The following is a 21,682-nucleotide window of genomic DNA, read 5'->3' on the forward strand; positions in this document are numbered from 1 at the left end:
ATAAAACTTTTCACTATTCTTTCATTCTACCATTTTAAGTATTGTATACAAAATGGCTGCTATAGCTCATTAAAGAACAGCAGTAGTTAAATGAAGGGAGAGGGTTCAGAAATGAACCAGAGACATTTCTTTGCACAAGCATTTCACAGTCTGGTAGAGATTCTTTTTCAGAAAGTATCATAGGGCAAACTTTCTCTTTTATCTCTTTGACTAAGTTTTACTTAGACGGTCATTCTCTAGCTAGAAGAGGCTTAGAAAAATCTCACTAGATTCACACTAGAGGCTCATGATGTTATGGGAAAGTGGTTTGTTTCAGAAAATTCTATACAGTTGTAGAAAGACCGTCTTCTGGTTGAATGTGGTCCATAGGATTTAAGTTGTCAATGAATAGTCTAGGAAACAAGCACATACTTGCATAGGAAACAGTAAATGAAGGAGGAGTATAACTTGTAGGAATGTCTAGGTAAGCTGAGTCAAGGGCTAGATTGCTCTGCTGCCTCTTTTATTAGTGGAATGATAGGTTGAACCATTTGAAAGTAAATATAAATTCCAAATAAAAGTAAATTATTTCTTTTTTAAGACTCTGTTTTATAGATTTACCCTGAAATCATCAGCATAATGTTTAAACAGAAATTCAATGCTTACCAAAAATTTATATTCTACAACTACAATAAAAATTAAGTTCTCTTTGCATTGTTAAAAGTTGTAACTTTAAAAATATAACTCTAGTATATGTACATCCATTAATAAGAGAAAATGAAAAATAATTACATAATAGATATATGAATATCAAATCCTTTGTAATAGAAATAATATATATATAATTGAAGTCAGATACCTTCAGTTGTTGTGAATGACGCAATGTAGAGTTACAAAATTAAAAATGTACTGTTTTATAATACAAGCATTTTTATTCAGTTTTAAGAGTTGTTGAGGCTGGAAATTTAGCTCAGTGGTGCTGCTGCCTGCCTCACAAGTTCAAGGTCCTGAGTTTGGTCCCTGATACCAAAAACAAAACAAAACAAACAAACAAATGAAAAGAGTCGAAGTGATATCAGGTGAAGCATTAAATTGAAGTTACATTTCTGGGAAATTGTAAGTTTTTTTTTTTTTTTAATTGAGTTTATTGGTACATTTAGGGATACAGTACAGTTACATTCATTGTTGGGATCATGTACCTTTACATGGCAAGTCTTGATTCTCATTTTTTTCCCCTTACCTCTGCCCTCCCTTCACCCCCTCCTCCCCTCCCCATCTACAAACACTTTATTTTCATCTTTTCATTCTCTCACATTTTTTTCTTTTCCCTTTTTGTTCTTCCCCTACGTATCACACCTTCCCTACACCTTTAGCTCCTTTCCTCCCATTTCTAAATGTCAGTAATCTTATTAGAATCTTATGCATTGTTGCAGAATATTCACACCAGGGAAACTATTTGGTATTTACACATGTGGGACTTATTTATTTCACTTAGGAGTATATCTTCAATATGTATCCATTTTCCTATGAATGAATCTATTCTCTCGCTCTTTATGGCTGAGTAATATTCCATTTTATAGAAAAACCACAACTTCTTTATCCAGTTTCCAACGGATGGGCAAATAGGTTGTTTCCAAGATTTAGCTATTACAAACTGTGCCGCTATAAACATGGGTGCACATACTTCTCTGTGATATGATTCTTTTAGTTCTCTTGGAAAGATACCCAACAGAGGGATGGCTGGGTCAAATGGAACCTCCAGTCCAAGCTCTTTGAGGTATCTCCATATTGATTTCCATAGTGGTTGCACTAGTCTGCACTCCCACCAACAATGGAGGAGGGTTCCTTTCTCCCCACAACCCCGCCAACATTTGTTATTGTGTGATTTCTTGATAGCAGCCATTCTTTGTGGGGTGAGGTGGAATCTCAGTGTTGTTTTCATCTGCATCTCTCGAATGACCAGTGATGTGGAACATTTTTTCATATATTTTCTTGCTGCTTTCACTTCTTTGTATGAGAAATGTCTGTTCATTTCGGATGCCCATTTTTGGATCGGGTCTTTATATTTGGGGGGACTGATTGTTTTGAGTTCTTTATATATCCTTGATAATAGTCCTTTGTCTGAGGTACAGCTGGTAAAAATTTTTTCCCACATTGTAGATTGTCTCTTAGTTCTGCTAATGGTTTCTTTTGAAGTACAGAAGCTTTTTAGTAAGATGAGATCCCAGTTGTTGATTCTTTCTGCTAGTTCCCGTGCTACTGAGGATTTGTTCATAAGTAAGTTTTTAACAGTGTTAAAATTTCTTATTTTTTCTGGATCATTAAAAGAAGATTTATAGTAGGGAAGGTGGGATGGGTAGGGGAAGTGTAGTAAGGGAAAAGAAAAAATGTGAGATAATGAAAAGATGAAAATAAAGTGTTTGTAGATGGGGAGGGGAGGAGGGAGTGAAGAGAGGGCAGGGGTAAGGGGAAAAATGAGAATCAAGACTTGTCATGTAGAGGTACAAGATCCCAACAATGAATGTAACTGTACTGTATCCGTAAAATGTACCAATAAACTCAATTAAAGCTGAAAAAAAAAAGAAGATTTATATGAAAAAAAAAAATCTCACCAGATAGGAAATGGCTGCCTATATTATCCTGGTCATTTTAAATTATTTGTGGGTTTGTGAGTCTCTATAGTAATACTGACTTTAATTCCTTTGAGCATATGCCAAGGAGTGACATAGCTGGGCAGCTACTTACTTTTAGCTTATGTGAGGAATCTCCACACTTATTTGCATAGGAAATGTGCTAATTTACATTCCCCCAGCAGTGGGATTTGCCATAGGTCCTCACCAGCATTTACTATTGTTTGTATCCTTGATGACAGTCATTTTGACTAGGGTGAGATGGAGTCTTCATGGAGACCTGATTGACATTTTTCTAATGTCTCATAATGAACAATTTTTAAAAATATACTTATTGGCCATTAGTACTTCTTTTGAGAAACGTCTGTTCAATTTATTTAAATGTTTATTAATAGAGCTGTTTGTTTTTTCATGTTTTTCAAGTTATCTAATATAGTCTAGTTATCCATCTTCTTCCAGAAAAGTAGCCAGGAAAGATTTTTCTCTCTCTATAGGCTGTCTCTTCACTCTGAGTTGTTTTTCTATAGAAACTTTTTAATTTGATATAGCAGCATTTTTGATTGTTGCTATTATTTCCTGCGCCTTTGAAAGGAAATATTCAGGAAGTCTTTGTCTGTGCCTATGGATTCAAGTGCTTCTCTTATGTTATTTTTCAGCAGTTTCAAAGTTTTAGGACTTATGCCTAGTTCTTTGATCCTTTTTGAATTGATTTTGTACAGGATGAGACATTGGGATCTAGCTTCAATTTGCTGTGAGTGGATATCCACTTTTCCCAGCACCAGAGGTTGTCTTTCTCTAATGTGTGTGTGGATAGTTGTTGTTGTTTGTTTGTTTTTTGTTGTTTTTTTTGGTACTGGGGATCGAACTCGGGACCTTGCACTTGTGAGTCAGGTGGCGGCACCACTGAACTAGATCCCTGGCCCTCCAGTGTATATTTTAGGTCCCTTTGTATCCCGGCTTCCTCCTTCTTTATTCCTGGAGTGTGAAGGTGATAAAGCACTGGCAGCCATATTACAAATGCATGGATGCAAGCCAAGACTAGTGCTGATGGAGGTCATAAGGAAGAAACTGAATCTTCAGTGAAATTGTGAAACAGTTTTAATGAGTTTGCTCTGACAATCCTTGGACTTTTTATTACATGAGAAAAATAATTAACTCATTATCAATTATATTTGTAATTTCACGTTGTCCAACGTAATACTGACTGGTACAAGTACATCCCAAATCTGTTTTCTCAAGGAATGCTATTATTGTTTTCTCCAGAACATTATGTAGAGGAGACTTTCCGGGCCATTTTAATGCAATGAGCATCTTCAGAGAAATGTCTATAATTACTTGTTTTTCATTTGCAGGAAACAGGAGACTTAGTAGAAGTGTGAAGCAGAGCACTTTCCCACAAAGGTTTTGATATTGATGCAGCAGCCACAGAAGATTTTTTCTCTTTCTGAGGCACTGCCTGTACCTGACATTCTTATCTTGTTGACTAATCACTTATTCCAGGCCAAAGCAATGGAATTTCTCCCACTGTACGTTAGATGATTTTGGGGACATATAAACCTGAGAGTATTGTTCACATATTTTTCTCTCTTGAATTATTGCAGAACTATCCTTTTTTCTTGGAATAAAAGCAAGGACACTCCTTCCTCCTTTATTTTATACTAAGGGGGAATTGGTTTATTAAAGTATATATATTATTCCAGGCCAAAGCAATGGAATTTCTCCCACTGTACGTTAGATGATTTTGGGGACATATAAACCTGAGAGTATTGTTCACATATTTTTCTCTCTTGAATTATTGCAGAACTATCCTTTTTTCTTGGAATAAAAGCAAGGACACTCCTTCCTCCTTTATTTTATACTAAGGGGGAATTGGTTTATTAAAGTATATATATATATAAGAAAGTGCCCACTTGTAAATTGGCACAAGGTACAAAATAGCTTTCTAAAGAAACTGGAAGTTAACAATCCTAGGAAATAGAATAAAATTGTCCATGTATTAGAGGAAGAACAGTTTGGAACTCCAAGGGAAGAAGGGAAGAAGGCAGCAAAGAGCTAAGATACGAAGAGAGACAAAAGAGTAGGCAACAAAATAAGGAAATACTCCATGATATTATTAGCAAAGTGCATTTTCTAAGACTGTTTCCTGTATCACATGCTCTTTTAGAACCCAGCCATTTCCTCATCATGATGGGATGGTCTATCCCTTCTTAAAACTGGGTGAAACATTGTGTGACTTTCTTGGAAAACAGAATATAAGAATATAAGGGTGCTTTCTGAGGATGGGTAAGAAAAGCAGATACAGCTCTTGCTCAGCGCTCTCTCTCTCTCTCTCTCTCTCTCTCTCTCTCTCTCTCTCTCTCGACACTTGCATTGCAGTCCTGGGCTAACTTGTAAGGAGCCTGATGACATTGATGCATAAGACCATTCGGGGAATGAGATCCCCTGAAGTGCTCCAACTATTTCCATCTATTTTGGTAGAACTATTTGAGCCTGCTCACCCCAAGTACAGACCAGGCGTGTGAGCGGGGAAGACTTCAGGTGACTCCAGCCTATCTAGCATCTGTAACTGCGTGAGACTGAGCAAGCTGAGGGACATGCAGCTGAGCCCAGCTCCAGGACCATGAGGGTCTGTAATACGTGATCACTGTTGTTTTATGTCACTAAATTTGGGGAAAACTTACTTCAGGCAGACTTTTCCTCCTCTCTCTCCCTCCCCTCCTACCCCTCTCCCCCTTCTGCTCCCCACTCTCTCTTTCTCTCTCTCTCTTTTCCTTTCTTTCTTCATAACCATAGACAATTGGAACGTATTTCTTGTACTTTTCAATTTTTTTTGTGAAGTCTCACATACTCAGGAAATTCTTGCTGAAAGTTGATGCATGTATAATAGATAATGTGATATAGGAAGAAAAGGTTCAAAGGGGAAGGGGAATGGGAGGGAGGGTAAGGGAAAGGAAAGAAGGGAAAGGAATAAATATGAGAAAAGGAAAAAATGGAAACAAAGTCTCTGTAAATAGGGAAGGGTGGAGGCGTGGAAGGGAGGCAGGGAATGGAGAAAAAAAATAAAAACCAAGATATATCATGTAAAGGTACAAATTTCCATTGATGAGTGTCATCATATACCTAAAATGTACCAATAGACTTAATAAATTTTAAAAAAGGCAAATTCACACACAAATCAAATAAATAAATAAAAAGGACTAGCTTTGAGTTGGATGATGTCATTAAGAACAGAAAAAGAGAACATACTTTTACATAGGCACACACTAAAAAGGGGAAACCAAGAAGAAAATTGGTGTAGAAATTGTGTGGAAAATGTTATCCTTCTGTAGGTCCTAGAATGGAAAGTTTAGACTCAGGTCAGACTAGTTCACTCTGAATTAAGCTTCACGGCCATATCTGTGAATTTCATGTGAGGTGTAATGTTCTATTTCATGTTTTTAAGTCCATCTGCAGGACCCAAACCTCTGGACAACTACTCCAGATATTCTTTTGGTTTTATCCAGTACTGAATGAGAGTGAGATCATTTGAAAGTTAGAGTCAAAGGGACAGTTTCTTGGAACATTTTGATAGGAGACTGAATGAATTATCTAGTTTAATTTTAGTCTCCACAGTAAGACGTAAAGGAAGAGCTTCTTATGTGATGACCAGGTACTTTTCATATATAGCTATAATGTATTTAATACGATGTTCCAGGCACCATGTTAAGATTTTAAAGTATTTTCTATTATTTAACCCTCAGTGCAACTATAACAAAAGATTTTTCAATATTATAACCTATAATTTACAGTAACACAATTATAGCATATATAATGTACACTAAATATATTGATAGCATATATAATATCTATACTTTGAATACATAGAATTTGGTGAAGTTAAAATTTTAAATTTTAAATTGTCTACTTACTTGGATTACTATCCTGTGAGAACTTAAAATAACATTAACAATATTTAGAGATGTGTGTTAAAAGTGACTTCATGATGAAATATAAGTAATAGTCAAAATATATGTCTTAAACAAAAGTGTGCTCCTTATGGGGGAAGAACTCTGTTTCAAAAATAACATTAGTTGGAATTAAAGCTTCCCAAGAAGAAGCTGTGTTTATATGTCTGGCTCTTTAAATATAGCCTTATAGATACATATAATCTGCCTGTTAGATGAAGACCGTATAGTACAGTGAAAGCCAAAGAGACCTTTCAGACAAGCAGATTTTTACTGTTTCCTGTCCATAATTCCTAGGACTGAATACTTGGGTAAATTACTTGACCTCAGACTCATTTAGCGATCTGTAAAATGAGGAGCAACTCATCCTGACTGATGCCCATGAAGATTTAAAATGAGATTAAGTGGAGTGTGTTGGCATATATGAGGTGCTTTATTAGTATCGGTTCTTTTGATCTGTCAGATATTACAGAAAACTCACATTTACAGAAAGCAGCTATTCTTTCAGGTGTCTTGGGGCTAGATCCTAGCTTCTGAGAACTGAGGTCGTTTTCGTGACTCTGACTTATTTTCTGGCTTTCTAAGAAACTTCAACTTTGAAGATTTCTGACTACTGCAAGTGTTTTTTTCAACAGCACTCACTTTGTGAGGCAGACTATTTTGGATGAGTTGGTTTGTTAATGGCATCCTGGGCCAGATTGTTATCATGACCCCAAACCTCTCCTGAGGGTTGGGAGCTGTCTCACATCCATCATGTTCTTCGCCATGCAGCTTTGCCATTCTCACCATTAAGAAGGAAGTTTGTTTCCTTGTTCCTTGATTCTGGGATCAGCAATGTAACTTGCTTTGGGCATACTAACTTCTCAGTGTATGTTGACGGACTGATTTAAGTAGAGACTTTAAAAATTATTTGGACACTTAGGTCTGCACTTCTAAATCTTTGCCATGGCTACGAGAAGGGTGTGCCCAGGCCAAGCTGTTGGTCCCAGAAGGGGATGACAGACACATGGTGGAGAGCTACTCCCAGATAAGCCCAGTGTAGATCGCTCATCTCCTAGCCAATTTAAATACTCGGTAATAATTTCAAAATTGTTCTTTTATGCCTCCGAGAATTGGGGTGGTTTGTTAAATAACAGCTTCTCCCTGATGCAGTATATCTTCGTTTTATAAGTGAGTTCCACAGTTCCACTAGACACGAGGGACTACCTTTCAAGGATTTTCTCCTTGACCTTTCTGTTAGCATCTTCTGGGTATCTTGGCATGGCATCTTCTGATATAATTTACAACTAAATGTGACATCTTTTCACTTGCTTTAGTAAATCATTTATGCTTGCTCTCCACAGACTCACAAGTATATGAAAAGGACAGCAAAATTTATGGAGGCGATAATTGTACCTAATGAATTTTTCAAATGAAATTTCCCAGGAGGGTAATTGGACATAGAAGAGACATTTTTATTTGAAAACCACCAGTATTTGCATAGCTGTGAGCTTTTGCTTGACTGCAGTGAGGCCAGTCAACAGAAAACATTCCTGAGGACTGTTTCCAAATAGTTACTGGTCATCAATTGTTATTTCCCCCATCCATTATTCATTGCCTTAATTCTTACAGTTTGGGAAAAGCTAGCAGGGTACAAGCAGACATGTTCATTCTCTTCCTATATAACTTCTTTCTTCTTCTGTGGAATAGTCTGTCTTCTCCTTTTTAGATCAATAAAATATTTTGAGGAGGCTGAAAGGAACATTTGGGAGGCAATTGAAGATAAGCTCTAGATGTGTATGGATAGTGTACTTTATAGGTAGAGAATAGATTGGACAATTTCCTCCCACTATTTTGAAATGATTTGAGCTGTGTTCTGTTTTGTCAGGCAGACTTTTTCCCCCACCATAGTGTTTGTTCCTAGTCACTGGAGACATATTCAGCATCAAGGAACTGTTAATGTTACAGATGAATTAGACAGTTTGCTTTCTTGAATTAGGCTCATTAGCACACCTTACAATGGAGGTACAGTGTGTATTATTTATCCATCACCAGTATTTATAACACTCCCACACATTATTAGATGCTGCCTAAATGAGTGGATTGCCAAAGGTATGAGTAGGAAATTTTTCAAGAAAATGGAAGGACCAGAAGGGACTCTGAAAATTTTTTGGTTCATTGTTTGCTGAAGGACAGTAGATCTACCACCAGGATCACAAGACATGCTTCAGGGGCATATGAGATGGCGTCAGTTAGTACTGCGAAGGCATTAAATAATAGGTATCTAATAGCCTCCTGAATGGTGTTCCCTCCCTGTTACTATAAAATATCAGTAAAATATTATACTCAGTAGAAAGTTTCAGGTTGATACTGTCATCTGTTTATGACTTCTCAAGTGCAGTTAATCTCTATTTTCATGAAAGAGGAAACATTAGCAAGTATCTAATGTCATAGTTTAATTTGTATTTTTTTCTATGAATACCTCTTATTTGTAGCAGATAATAATGGCAGTCATTTTTAGGTGTCACTTGGAAAAAGCAAGATATGAAGGTGATTTCTGTAAATGGGAGACACTAGCACAATATGGATGGACAGTCTGTGGCCCCCTAAAGGGAAATTTATTTTTCAAGATAGTGCAGCTAATGGAGGAAACTTAAGGTGATATTCATATTTGTAGTTAGCAATTCTTTATATTTATGGTAAAAAGTAGAAGGTTGTCATTTCTGAAATGGTACATAATCCATGTGTATTTATACAAGGGAGTCAGCACAGCATACCAATAATAGGATGGACTTTTACACTCAGACTACACTAGGTTTGAGCCTGTGGTTTACCAGTGTGTGATAAGGGCAAGACATTGACTGTTCTGTGCTTTAAATTTTTTCAACTAGAGTTTAGTAAGAATGATATCAACCTCACTCCAGTGGAGATTTAGTAAGGTAAGATGAACAAATTCCCATTTCAAAACTTGGTTGAATGTCTGAGCTGGCCACTAGTGGCTTGTTGCTCTTGGCTTTGGCAATCTGCCTACCTGTAATGGGGATGTGTTACTGGAGTTTTTATCTATTAACTATCCAAGGCCATATTTTCCACAAGAAGGACTATTCAGCTGTGTGTTTTCCAAGGTAGAAAGACATAGGACAACTGACTTTAGCACTATGACTCCATAGTCTGCCTTAATCTAGTTAGTACTGATAGTGGTGATGGTGGAGCCCTCGTAGAACTTCTAAATGATTCAAAATTTTTTTAATTTAAATTGTATTTATTGGTACATTCTCGGTAGACAATACAGTTACATTCATTATTGGGATCTTGTACCTTTACGTGACAGGTCTTGGTTCTCATTTTTTTCCCCTTGTCCCCACCCTCCCTTCACCCCCCCCTTCCCTCCCCACATACAAACACTTTAATTCCATTTTTACATTTTCTCATATTTTTTTTCTCTTTCCCTTATTCCCCTTCCCCTACCCTTCTCACTGTCCCTACACCTTTAGTCCTTTTCTTCCTATTTCACATTGCTAATTATCCCATTAGGATCTTGAGTACTATTTTAGTTTTTCACACCAGAGAAACTATTCAGTATTTACACATGTGTCACTTATTTATTTCACTTAGGAGTATATCCTCAATATGTATCCATTTACTTATGAATGAATCTACTTTCTCATTCTTTATGGCTGAGTAGTATTCCATTTTATAGAAAAAAAAATTTTAATGTATCTCCAATGTTGCTGGTGCTGTAAATACCTTACACAATCTTCAAAATAGCCCCATAAGTCAGAAGAGAAAACTTTCACTCAATGAATTTAGGCACTATGCCCGAGTTCCCACAAGAAGTAAGTGCTGGGACCCAGGCTCAATAGATTTTAGACCAAAAATTAACAAATAGTCTGTAACAATAGAGTCAACACTCTCAGTCATAGAAAGCAATAGAACACGGTGGCTAAGAGGACAGATAATATCTACTTGGGTCAGATAGATGGCTCTACCACTTCCCAGCTAGGTGGCTTGGGTATTAATGTCCACTTCCTCTCTGCAGTGGGAATATTAATAGCACTCCCACAATAAAGTATTATAAAGATTAAATGAAAAACTCCCTATAACACTCTATAAGCCTGATATATAAAAATGGATATTACATGTTAGCTATGAATGTTATGTCGCCAGTAAAATAGTGAAGTATCTAATGAACGCAGGTTGAAGAGATGAATGATAAACTGGGCAGACTTGGTTAAAAAAATCCTAAGTTGTTTGACTTGCTTATCAGAGGTTTTGTAGCCACTGTTTTGCTCTTGTACACTGGTGCAGTTTTTGATAACTAGATGTGTGTGTTAGATAGAGAAACAATTCTGCTACTCATACTTGTTATAATGATAATAAATCATACATTTTCAGTTCATTTAGTAAACATCACAACTATAATTCTGAGAATGACTTGGACTCGGAAAAGTCTAATGAAGGATTTAACTATATTTTAAAAGCAATTGTACATGCAGTATAGTCACAGTTGTGCTATTTAAGTGATCCATGTGAATGAATGCATTTGTGCTAGGTCTAATTCTGACTACTTATTGTCACATAAAGCTCTTGTTAAAGGAAGCTGGCATAACTTCTTGCATGATTTTCTGCCCCCGAATCCCTCTGCTCAATGGTAGTGTCGGCATGATCTCCATCTGTATTTTGGTTCATGCCTTTCCTAGATCAGATAAATGTCCTGCTTGCTGCCTGAATTTAAAAAAGAATGCTAAAATTTTAGCATGTTTTAGGCTTTTATTACAGAGGCTTATTTCAATGTTCTGGAATATTCTACACCCCTGGTTCTTAAACTTGAGCTGCAACAGCATCTCCTGTTCATCACTTTTTTCACACAGACTATAGGGAAGGGGAGCCTCCAGGAGTTTCTGATTTTGTAGGCCTAGAGGGGAATCTAAGAAATTAGCATTCTAACCAGTTTGCAGGTGATGGTGATGCTGTTTTTGTAAAGATCACACATTGAAAGCCACTGTGTTACATAGGAAATGTGAGCCATTCACCCTGGGAAACCTATTTCTCCACTGTCTACGGCACTGTGATTATCTCAGCAGTTCTGCTAGTGATAAAATCTGCTTATGAAATATGCAAAACTTGTGAATTCTAAGTTCACAAATCAAAACACGAGTTTATTTTCATTTCCCACCAATTTTTTAAAAGTCATTCAGAGGAATGTACTATATTTCTAAATGAAACTCTGGCACATCTCTGCTCTTTCCATTAACTTTAACTAAGAGACGAGTAAAAATGCATTTTACTTCTTTGTTTTTGTAACCAAAAGGTTGAGTCAAGGATACAATTCAAAACCTTGAACATAATTTAATAGAAACTCTTCCACATCCCAAGCTTTGGCTTGCTTTAAGTAGCAAGTCTGTGAATGTGATAAATTCTCCTTGTTTCTTGTCTGGTACTTTTCTTTTCCCCCCACCAGCTGCTATTTGGAATTCCAGGCTGAGGAACGGAATACAAAGAAAGGGGATAATAGCAGTTAAGAGAACAGGGTTGCTCTTTCTTCAACTGCCACCTTTATCAGCAGGCTTTGTGCCCTTAGAATAAGAAAATGTTGGAACTACTATATAACACTTTCACTAACTCATTGGAGGCTTTGCTTTGCTTCTACTCTTTCATGCTTTCCTTGACCGGGATGAATATTTCTCGATTATAGAGAGTTTTATGGGATCCCTTCCCTAGCTTTTGTCAGGAATTGGCCAGTTGGTCTCTCTCTTTCCTACTGGAGATTCTGACTCCAGAGGAAGCCATGTTGGAAAGCAGTTTCCCTCTATGCCATATCCCTCTTCCCCAGTTCAACTCTCTTCTTGATCAGAGAGAATTAATGCATACCCCACCCCCGATTCTGAGAGTCCATTACAATCCCACCCAAGTGGCCCTTCCTCTGGTAACACGAAGGCTGCTAGTTAATTAGCTCTCCGTTGATGAGTTTCCCTGGGGAGCAAAGGTGATGGAAAATGCCAGTCGACTAATTCTCTACCTGAAAAAGACTGAATATTAACTTTTCCAAATAGCATCACAGAAAATTATTTCTCCAGGCAGTAGTGTGGTTTATCCTTCCCCTTAGGAGGCAATGTGCCGGCAGTAGAGGAACAATTCTTTGTAAAGGAATCTCATTGTAAATCTTGCTCAGTGTTCCTTGATCTGGCTGAGAGGTCCAGGAGTAATAGAACTTGTTTTCAGAATTCTTCTATAAATTCTTCAAGAGCTAATTTGGAAACCTGCCTTGTAATTTCACATTTATTGAAATGCTGATGCCTTGTTGAAATTTAATTTAAAAATTTGTTCCTGGAGTTCAGTCTACCCACCCAAAATACATTTTCCCACATGTAGTTACACGAGCTCATTATGAATCAATTTAACCAAACTCAACAGGATTCAATTGAATCTAATTATTAAGTTTATTGCAGGAATCTGTGCTAACACTGGTGCTTTCAAAATACATTTACCCTCACACTAAGGTGCTCACAGGAAAGACAGTCATGAAAGGAGAAAAAAAAAAGGGAGGGGGAGCAACAAAGAAGAGTTTTCCCAGAGGAAAAATAGTTTGACCCTCTCTATGACAGAAAATGGAAGATGGATTGACAGCCAAGTTGAGTTGTGAAGATGGAAGGGACCTCATCAAAGAGAAAGGTGAAGGTATGTGATGATGAGAAAGCTAGGATTCAGTATCTCCAAGCTTCAGTCCACAGATTTGCAAAATAATAGTACTCACCTTAGAAGACTAAGGATTACAAAATCTGTGCAAGATACTTAGCATTATACTTTTTGATTAAATCTGTTTCTTTAAGAAACAGTCACAAAGACAAAATTATATACACAAGGATCCTATTAGGGGAAGTGCTTTAGTTGGAAGAGTTCCAGATTTCCATGTAGTTGAAAGGCCATAGAAGAGTCCTTGAGTCATAGATGGCTGTCAGAATTCTGGGTGCACAATGTACATCCCTCCCTTAGTATGGCTGCAACTGTGGGTGCAGTCCGTGGGACCAGTGCTCTCAGGGCTATGGGTTTCATAGTGCAATAGCTGGGGTGCTACACATGGGGGACCTATACTTGAAGGTCTATGAGATGCATTTTCATAGCCATCACATCAGGTGTATAAACGGTGCTTATTATGTTATTTATACTTCAGGATATAGAAAATACATAAGCCAGGTACAGACTGGCAATAAAATGCTGGTGTGTTTCAAAAGATAACTTTGGTAATTTAAAGTGAATGTTCAGGAAGAATGGATAATTGAGAGATAGCAGGAACCAGATCCTTTGCATTAGTTAGTATAAGTCGAACTTCTTTAACAACTACATTCTAGTTTTGTAAAAGCTACGTGCATAGCTTAAAGCTCAGTGATAATTTAAGTTTATTTCTTGTGCATGCAGCTATTCACGAAAGGTTTTCCTGATCAGCAGGCAGCTTGCCTCTGTTATTCAGTATCCCAGGGTCTCTTCCATCTGATAGCTTTTCCATTGTCAAGCCCTGTGTTCCTTATCCAGCCATTGAAGGGGAAAGAAAGCAAGAAAGAGGCTTTGAACTTCAGAGACACCTGTTATTTTTTCTTACTTTCCATCCACCAGACAGAGTTACTGGTCCATACCAAGATATAAGGCAATCCCCAAAATCAATTTCCTTTTAGACATCTGCTTCTGAGTTAAAACTCTATACTAATGAAAATAAGAATATATTCTGGTGATGAGTTAGCCACTCTCATTATTTCATAATGTTAATCCTGATATATCAACCTGGTTGGACTAAGAAATACCTAGCAGATCAGGAGAGCACAGTCCCGGGTAAGTCGGTGGATCATGATGGTGCAGCCTTGGGTAGTATATATGGTCCCTAGCCTGCTCCTCTTTGGTATTATTCCTCTGCTTTGTTCCTTGGCTAACTCTAAGCAGCTTTGCCAGGATGCTCTTGCCTTGGAGCCAGACGACTATGACTGAATCGCCCCAAAACATGAGCCAGATTAAAGCACTCTTCCTTTAAGTTGTGGGCTCAGAGTGTCGTGTTTGAGTGACAGGACAGCAGATTGACTTCAGTGATGTCATCACTCGCCTTCACTCCTAAGGTGCTTAGGTGAGTTGTAGTTGCTGGGAAGCCACCAAAAAATGGAAGCAGTAGGATGTGTCTGATATTTGTATTGCAAAGGTCATGAAGGCACCATATAGCTGACAGTGCTCTAGGTACGATACCTGTATTCATACAAACTACATGTGGTAGTTACTATAACTATACTATAACTGCTGATGAGAAAATGAAGCCTGCCAGGTTGAGGTGAGTGTTCCATGGCTACACAGCCATTGTATGGCAAATATAGGATCCTTACCTAGCCAATCTGATCCTTGAGTCTGTGTTCTTCACCATTATAACAAAGTACCCAGTGAAATGTGTGTGATATTCAAGAATCTTGCTGATTTCTTCATGTTTTATAAGGTAATGAGATATACGATGAGCCATATGCTATTAATGATGAATTTAAACCAGGTGGCTGCAGCTAAATGATATTTCCAAACACCCATGTTCTGAGCAGCTTTAATCCTTCCTGAAACTATGCCTTAGCTCATTCGCAGACTAGATGCCTACTCCCATATCAGCTAGACTGAAACAGGATAAAAATGGTTCTTCTGACTGCCAGTGGATAGCATGCAGTGTGAAATAAGGTGCTGAAAACCACAGCTAATAAGCTCAACGTGTGTGTGAATCTAAAGAATCGGAGGAGCAGTGAACAGTCTATTTTCATGGAAGGATGATACTTTCTAAGAAGCCTTTCACTGACTGCTGCTTTCCCTTCTGATGTAGCCCTGAAATGACATTCCCAGGCTGTGGACCATTCTCTGCTGCTGCTCCCCAAGGACAAGAAAGGAATGACACTAATTAAGAGGTGTGAAGATGTGCATGCCATTTGTCCTGCCCTGTGCTCCTTCCCCAGTGTGACTGTGAGCTTTGACACCTGAGAGAGAGGGAGAGGGAGGGAATCTTTTAATTAGCTTCCTTCACCAGCAAATATTTCAGAATGTTGGGATGAGTCAGGGGTGACTTTGTTTTCTAATATTCTTTAAACACAAAGGAACTTCAAATTCTGTTGCTAAATTTTTTCTTGTGTTTGGCACTATATTTGGGTGTCCAAATAAGTGTAACAGGGTGAAAAATAACACTGAGTGGCTGGCAACAGAGTTTCTCTTAGGGAGAGAATAAAATGAATTTAGACAACTGCCTGGATAAAACATTCAGGATGCAGAAGATGGAGCCTTGGGAAAATGACTAAGAGAGCAGCAGTATTATCAAGAAAAAAGCTTTCATGTAAATATTTTACATAAGAAATAAACAGGAATTTGGAAAAGGGCAGAAGCGTGGGAGAGAGAAAAGCAGGCAATATGGTGGGAGGACAAGCTGGAAGAAAGATGGTACCAACTAGAGGCTGTATGTCCTTGCGTTCAATTTTAATCCTCCTTCCCCCCTCTTTCTCTCTCTGAACAAAATGATGTATTTCAGAAATAGGAGAGCAAGAGAAAATGAGACCAACAATAAAGCCAAAGGTCTTTATTTCAGAGAAGCCTCTCAAGTTTTCTGCAATGTGTGACACGAGTCTTGAGTCGATTTCCTTTCAATCCGGAAGAACGGCCTCAGCAGACACCTGACTGCCACAAAAAAGCGAAGCAAAGCAAACTACAGGGCATTCTGGTGGTCATATACAGGAAAGCTCTGAGGTGAAATGGCGCATCGGGTGGTGGGTCAAAACAGAAATACTTGCCATCTGCGGGCCCTCTGTCTCCATGGTTTCATACGTGATCACGCTTAACCCCATTTCTTAGAGTAACGTGCACGATGCCACGAAGGATAGAATCCAGGTTCTGGGCCAGACACAGATGAGGTGGAAAACTTTCTTTTTCATGTGTGAACGGTTAGATTATTTTGCCTCAGTTTTTTTTTTCACAGCACTTGTTTATTTATTTATTTATTTATGTTGGTACTGGGGATCGAACTTGGGACCTTGTGCTTGTGAGGGGCAGGCAGTGGCACTACTGACCTAAATCCCCTGCCCGTCACAGCACTTATTATTATTTTTTTTTCAAAGCACTTATTATGTTCAATTACTTTTGTTGGTTTCTCTCTTGATTATCTGTTTATTCAATAGAGACCAGGCTGCAAAGCTCATGGGAGAGTAACAGTGTCTGGTTTGCTATTACTGCACCCCTACTGCTTGACCCATGGGCCCTTAATATGCATATCTTGAATGAATGCATTAATGCTTTATTAATCTTCTCTTTATAAACCTGAAAGAAATGGGGGTGGGAATAACATCTCTCACACTATCAATTATTAGGATAACACAGGCATTGAGATGTATATTATCAACAAATATGGTGAATGTTTAAATCAAAAATTATTATAGTAGCAGACATATTTTCACTAACCTTCCTCAAAATACTCTCCTTGGCTTTGAAAAGACGTATCCCATTGCTCTTGCTACTTTCTGAAACAGTTCTGAGAGTCCTCTTTTGTGAGTGTCTTTAATTGGGTCGGCATATCTGCCATCATGTCCTGATTACAAACCTTTCCCTTTTATTGTCATTTTGACTTTGGGGAAGAGCCAGAAACTGAATGGTGCCAGGTCTAGAGAATAAGGTGTACAGGACGCACTGTAATGTTCTTACGAGTCCACCTTTCTATTGGATGGTGGTTGGCAGCAGCATTTACCATATTTTTTATCATACCGCACAAAGGGACTAATTTGGCTTTTAATTACAAGATGCTTCCCTGCATGTTTTTGACATGAGAAGATCTGTAAGTGAACACTCTTATTTTTAAAAAATGATAGTTACCAAAGGAGAAAGCAGTTGGCAAAATGCTTAGAGCAGAAAATGAAAGACAAAGCTAGAATATATTCTTGGAATGATCAAGAGGACAAAGTTACTTGGAGAAGAAATGGGAACAATTCACACTGTCAGAAACGGGGAAGGAAAAGGGACAGACATCACAAAAATCTACGAGTGACTAGGAGGACATGGAACTCCCTGTGTGCTCATGGTACTTGGCTTTTGAACTGTAGGTCCCAATTTAAAATTCACACATGGGAAGATATTCAGTTTTTTCTTATCAGGAAAACAATTGTTAATAGAAGCAAACCTGATCTTTTTTAAGAGTCTAAGTCTAATGGCAAGAAATATAAGGAAACTGGCTCCTGAGTGGTATGAAGGAAGAGGATTCACCTAAAATTTTGTGGGAGAGAATCAAATGTTTCCAGAGTTGGGAGAACAAGCGGTCAATGCAGCAGACATTGGGACTGCCTTTTCTGACCTTCATTTTAGGTTATGTATATTAAAAATATTTTAATTTAATTAATTTTAATTTTAATTGTTTTAATAAGCTATAGAATTATGTATGCATATTTTTGTTTGAAAGAAATTCTAAGCAGGCAATCTTGGACCTGAGGTTTAGTTCTGTCTTTATAATAGAACATGATTTAGGCCAATCCTAAGACCCTCTCAGCATCCTCATTATCTCATATGTAAAATGAAACATTACTGTAGTAAATTTAAAAAATATATTTTAGTGAGTCTTGAGATTTTCATTCTGCCTTTTCCAATTACGGGATTTTATCTCTTTGTTTCCCACGTTCCTTCTTTGTTTTTAGGGGTGTGTAATCAGAAGCAAACTGGTCCATGGTCTAATGTCACTCCTCATGGCCAGTCTTGGGGAGGTGATACGTATTGACACAATTAAATGCTCACTGGGTGGCCACAGTCGGCCCACTTGTCATCACAGTTGACAAGTGACAAGTTTCAATCTAGAAATGAATAGTCACCTTCATGTGGAGACTCGGTAGCTGGAGATGACGGATGAGCATCTGTGTGGTTCCTGAAATCGTCAGCAATGCAGAGAACTTGACCTCGACTCACTAGGCTCTGACTGTGTGACTGACACTGCCAGCTAGGAAAACCTCTTAGATCCTCCCCTTCTTGTCCTATAAAGCTTGATAGCTTATTTAACTCAGCTCCAGAATCATCATACCTGATCAATTTGTTGCTCTCTTCTCAAGAGCTTAGTTTTCAAACATTTCTTGGAGGTGTGGGGAAATAATGAGACTTTTCTTCTTCCAAGAAAAGGAAAAAAGCAAAACACTTACTCATCTGTATTAAGGCTGTCTGAACTGGCAACCATTTCCAGGCAAGACCAGATCATCTTTAAGGTCTTTTCTAGCTCTAACATACTGTTAAATTGAAGCCAAGAGCAACAGAATATTGCTTGATTTTTTTACCCTAGGAACACTAATTACACTGAGAAAACTCAAGGCCCTTTAGTACTTAAATCTATTAAAACATTCAGACTTTTAAGACACGGAGGGGAGTGAATGGCACCATAATCTTCACAATCGCGCCTTAGTGGATTTATGACATCAAACTTACTGCACATTACTGAGAAAGATGGGCATGGTCTTAGAAAGCCAGTATCTAAAGGTATTGCTTATGAATTTGATAGTTATTTAAGTTTAATTAGCATGCTGATTCTTTACCAATAGAGGTCCCAGGAATTGTTAGAAAGAATTTTTCACAGCGAAGTGGGGTGGGAGAAAATGACAGTGAAAACACAATCAGATGTTTCACAACTTGAGAGTCATAAGCAAACATCTGAGACCTTTGGCCGATATAGACTGACATTTTCCTTCATAGCTTGGTCTGTTTAATCAGTTTTCACGATGCTGCCGGAATCATGACAAGTATTGCCATTCTAAGTTTGTTCAGCCAACTAAAGTATTCCACTACCATCTGTGGGCCATTCTAAGGTGCCAGGATTCCTAGGTTAGAATCTAGGGCATGGTACTTGACCTGATGCTTTATGCAGAGGTTTAAAAGGGAGCTTAGTTTTTCATTAAATAATTCATATTTCCATTAATTCATTAATCCTAGCCAGCTGTCTATTATTAGTTACTGTGCATTATGCATTAAGCGCTATGATAGGCAACAAGAGTCTTAAATATTTCTATTTGTAAAGAAAGGTCAAGAAACAAGAAAGAAACACTTATTTCATTTTATTGTCCACTTGCTGAGCTACTAAGGGTGTGTGGCTGTTTTAGATTTTTTTTTTTTTTTTTTGAGGAGAAATAGCTGCTGTGAGCAATAATCTGGGGACTAGATTGCTCTTTCTATATCAATGGAACATAAAAAGCTCTTAAAGCTGTTCTTGGGAAGAAGCAGGAGGCCCTAGAGAACAGGAGGACTCCTCAATTTCTTTTTTAGGCTCTCGGAAACCAACATTTGGGCACCACATGGGGCAAACATCTCTTGGGACTCCCCTCTGCTAGTATTCTCTCACTACATATTCTTAAAGGATTTAGACGTTGCTCTAATACAATGAAAATTTGATTAATAATCTAAACACATACTCCCTCCAAGGGAGGCACTCAGATGAGGCTATCTAAGTATGACTGTCTCAAATCAAAGCAATTAACCTAGAAAGCAACACATTCAGTACTTCAGTCTCTGGTCTATCTTCACACACAGGAGGAATTCTTGAAGTTTATATTTTTTTATCCAAGTATTGTACATTCTCATTTCTCTTCCTCAAAGGTCAGATAGTCCTTTGCTGACCTGGTGGGAGAGGTCTTGACAGCTATATTCATGGACTTCTTGAATGTATTTTTTTGTGAGCGGACTTAGAAAAAGTAAAATACCATGCAAATTCTAACTCCATGGTTAGCAAAAGTTCATGTGCTTATCTGAAAAGGAGACTAACAGGACCTCGTAGGACAGTTGTCAGGAGTCTGTGTAATATTGTGAACGTGATAACTTAAAGGCTTGGCACATAAGCCTATTCAACAGCCAATATGGCCTCCCCTCTATTTGTGTCAAGGAGAGACCTTTAAGACTAGTTCTGTACCGTTAGATTAGTCAGTACCTTTTAGACTCTAGGAAAGGCCAGTAATAGTTACCTGAATTCATCCTGGGAGATGTAATGATTATTAGATATTTACCGGACAAATAAGAGGAGGAAGAAGACTTAGACGATACTGGCTTTCCGTAGGTAGACGGCTGCCGACCTGAGGGAGCGTCCCTGGGAACTTGCTTTTCGTAGCAGACACCTTCATCCAGGCTATAGTGGCACAAACATCTTGCCCCTCCATCATTTGGCTGCGTTACATGGGAAGGAGTAGAGTTTGGCTGAGTTCACTCCCAGTTAAGGTCAAGTGACTCCAGCTAAATTCCTCCCCTCTGAATTAACCATTGATTCTCTTCAGCAAGGATATGCTTGTGTCCTCATTCTACAGTCCTGCCTGTTTGATACTTGTTATCAGCAGGGGTTCCAAGGCCTGCCCAGCTTCCCTCCTTCCCACTCTTTAATGAATAAACCCTGGATGTCCTGGGAGTCCTTTGTCTTTGCTGCCCAGAGAGGCTTAGATCAGCCCAAAGCAGTTTCTCTAAACTCTGTCTCTGTGTTTCTTTTAATTACACTTTCCTACCTCACAGACATTGTACTGGCTTGCAGGAGGCCAGGACCACCGCACAGGTCTCTGGCAACTCCCATTACCCTTTCTCTATAGCTGTTTTATAAAAGTACGGGTAATGCTGTCAGGCTTCTCAGGTTCCTGAGATGCTGATGCTTAGGTACCAAGATTCAGATTTTGGGATGGATACAACAGAAAGGCCTTCTTGCTGGGAAATTTCTGCCGTGAGAAGCCTTGGTGTAATCTCACTTTTTCCTGCTCTGGACTCTGCTATCTCCAGGTTTTCGAGCTGGGCTCTCCCAGAACTGACATCCCCAGGATGCAGCCTGCTATGCTTGATTTATGCCATGGGATAAGAATATGGCCTCACTGAGAGTCCAAAGTCATTCTTTCCAACACAGCAGAACCTATAATGATGCTTAAATTGTTTCCTCTGTATTATACAGACTAGAGTAACTTACTAGGGTAAAATTCCAGTTTGGCCGTCCTCTCAACATCTTTAAGGCTTAGTTTCTATGTCTCCTCATAGAACTAGTAACTCCTAACTAGTATTGAAGGTTAAAAATTCTTCCAAAGCGATTAATCCAATACTCGACTCTTAGCAAGGATGGATGTATAATAGCTGTTTTTTTTTTTTTTTTAAGAGTTGGAAAAATGTATGGAGGGAAAGAAA

At 38.2% G+C, this 21,682-nt stretch overlaps 1 long non-coding RNA gene across 1 annotated transcript in view; it reads left to right on the plus strand.

The window, feature by feature from the left end:
• The window catches only part of LOC104872131, a 65,122-nt gene extending 48,987 nt beyond the window's left edge, over nucleotides 1-16,135 (plus strand). The window contains exons 3-4 of the long non-coding RNA XR_783069.1: nucleotides 15,366-15,447; nucleotides 16,059-16,135. This is a non-coding gene — a long non-coding RNA (uncharacterized LOC104872131). The remainder of the gene's footprint in view (nucleotides 1-15,365; nucleotides 15,448-16,058) is intronic.
• Nucleotides 16,136-21,682: the final 5,547 nt, after the last annotated feature.

This window comes from Fukomys damarensis, unplaced genomic scaffold (genome assembly GCF_012274545.1).
Source record: "Fukomys damarensis isolate Sample0158 unplaced genomic scaffold, DMR_v1.0_HiC HiC_scaffold_28, whole genome shotgun sequence".
Taxonomy (NCBI): Eukaryota; Metazoa; Chordata; class Mammalia; order Rodentia; family Bathyergidae; genus Fukomys; species Fukomys damarensis.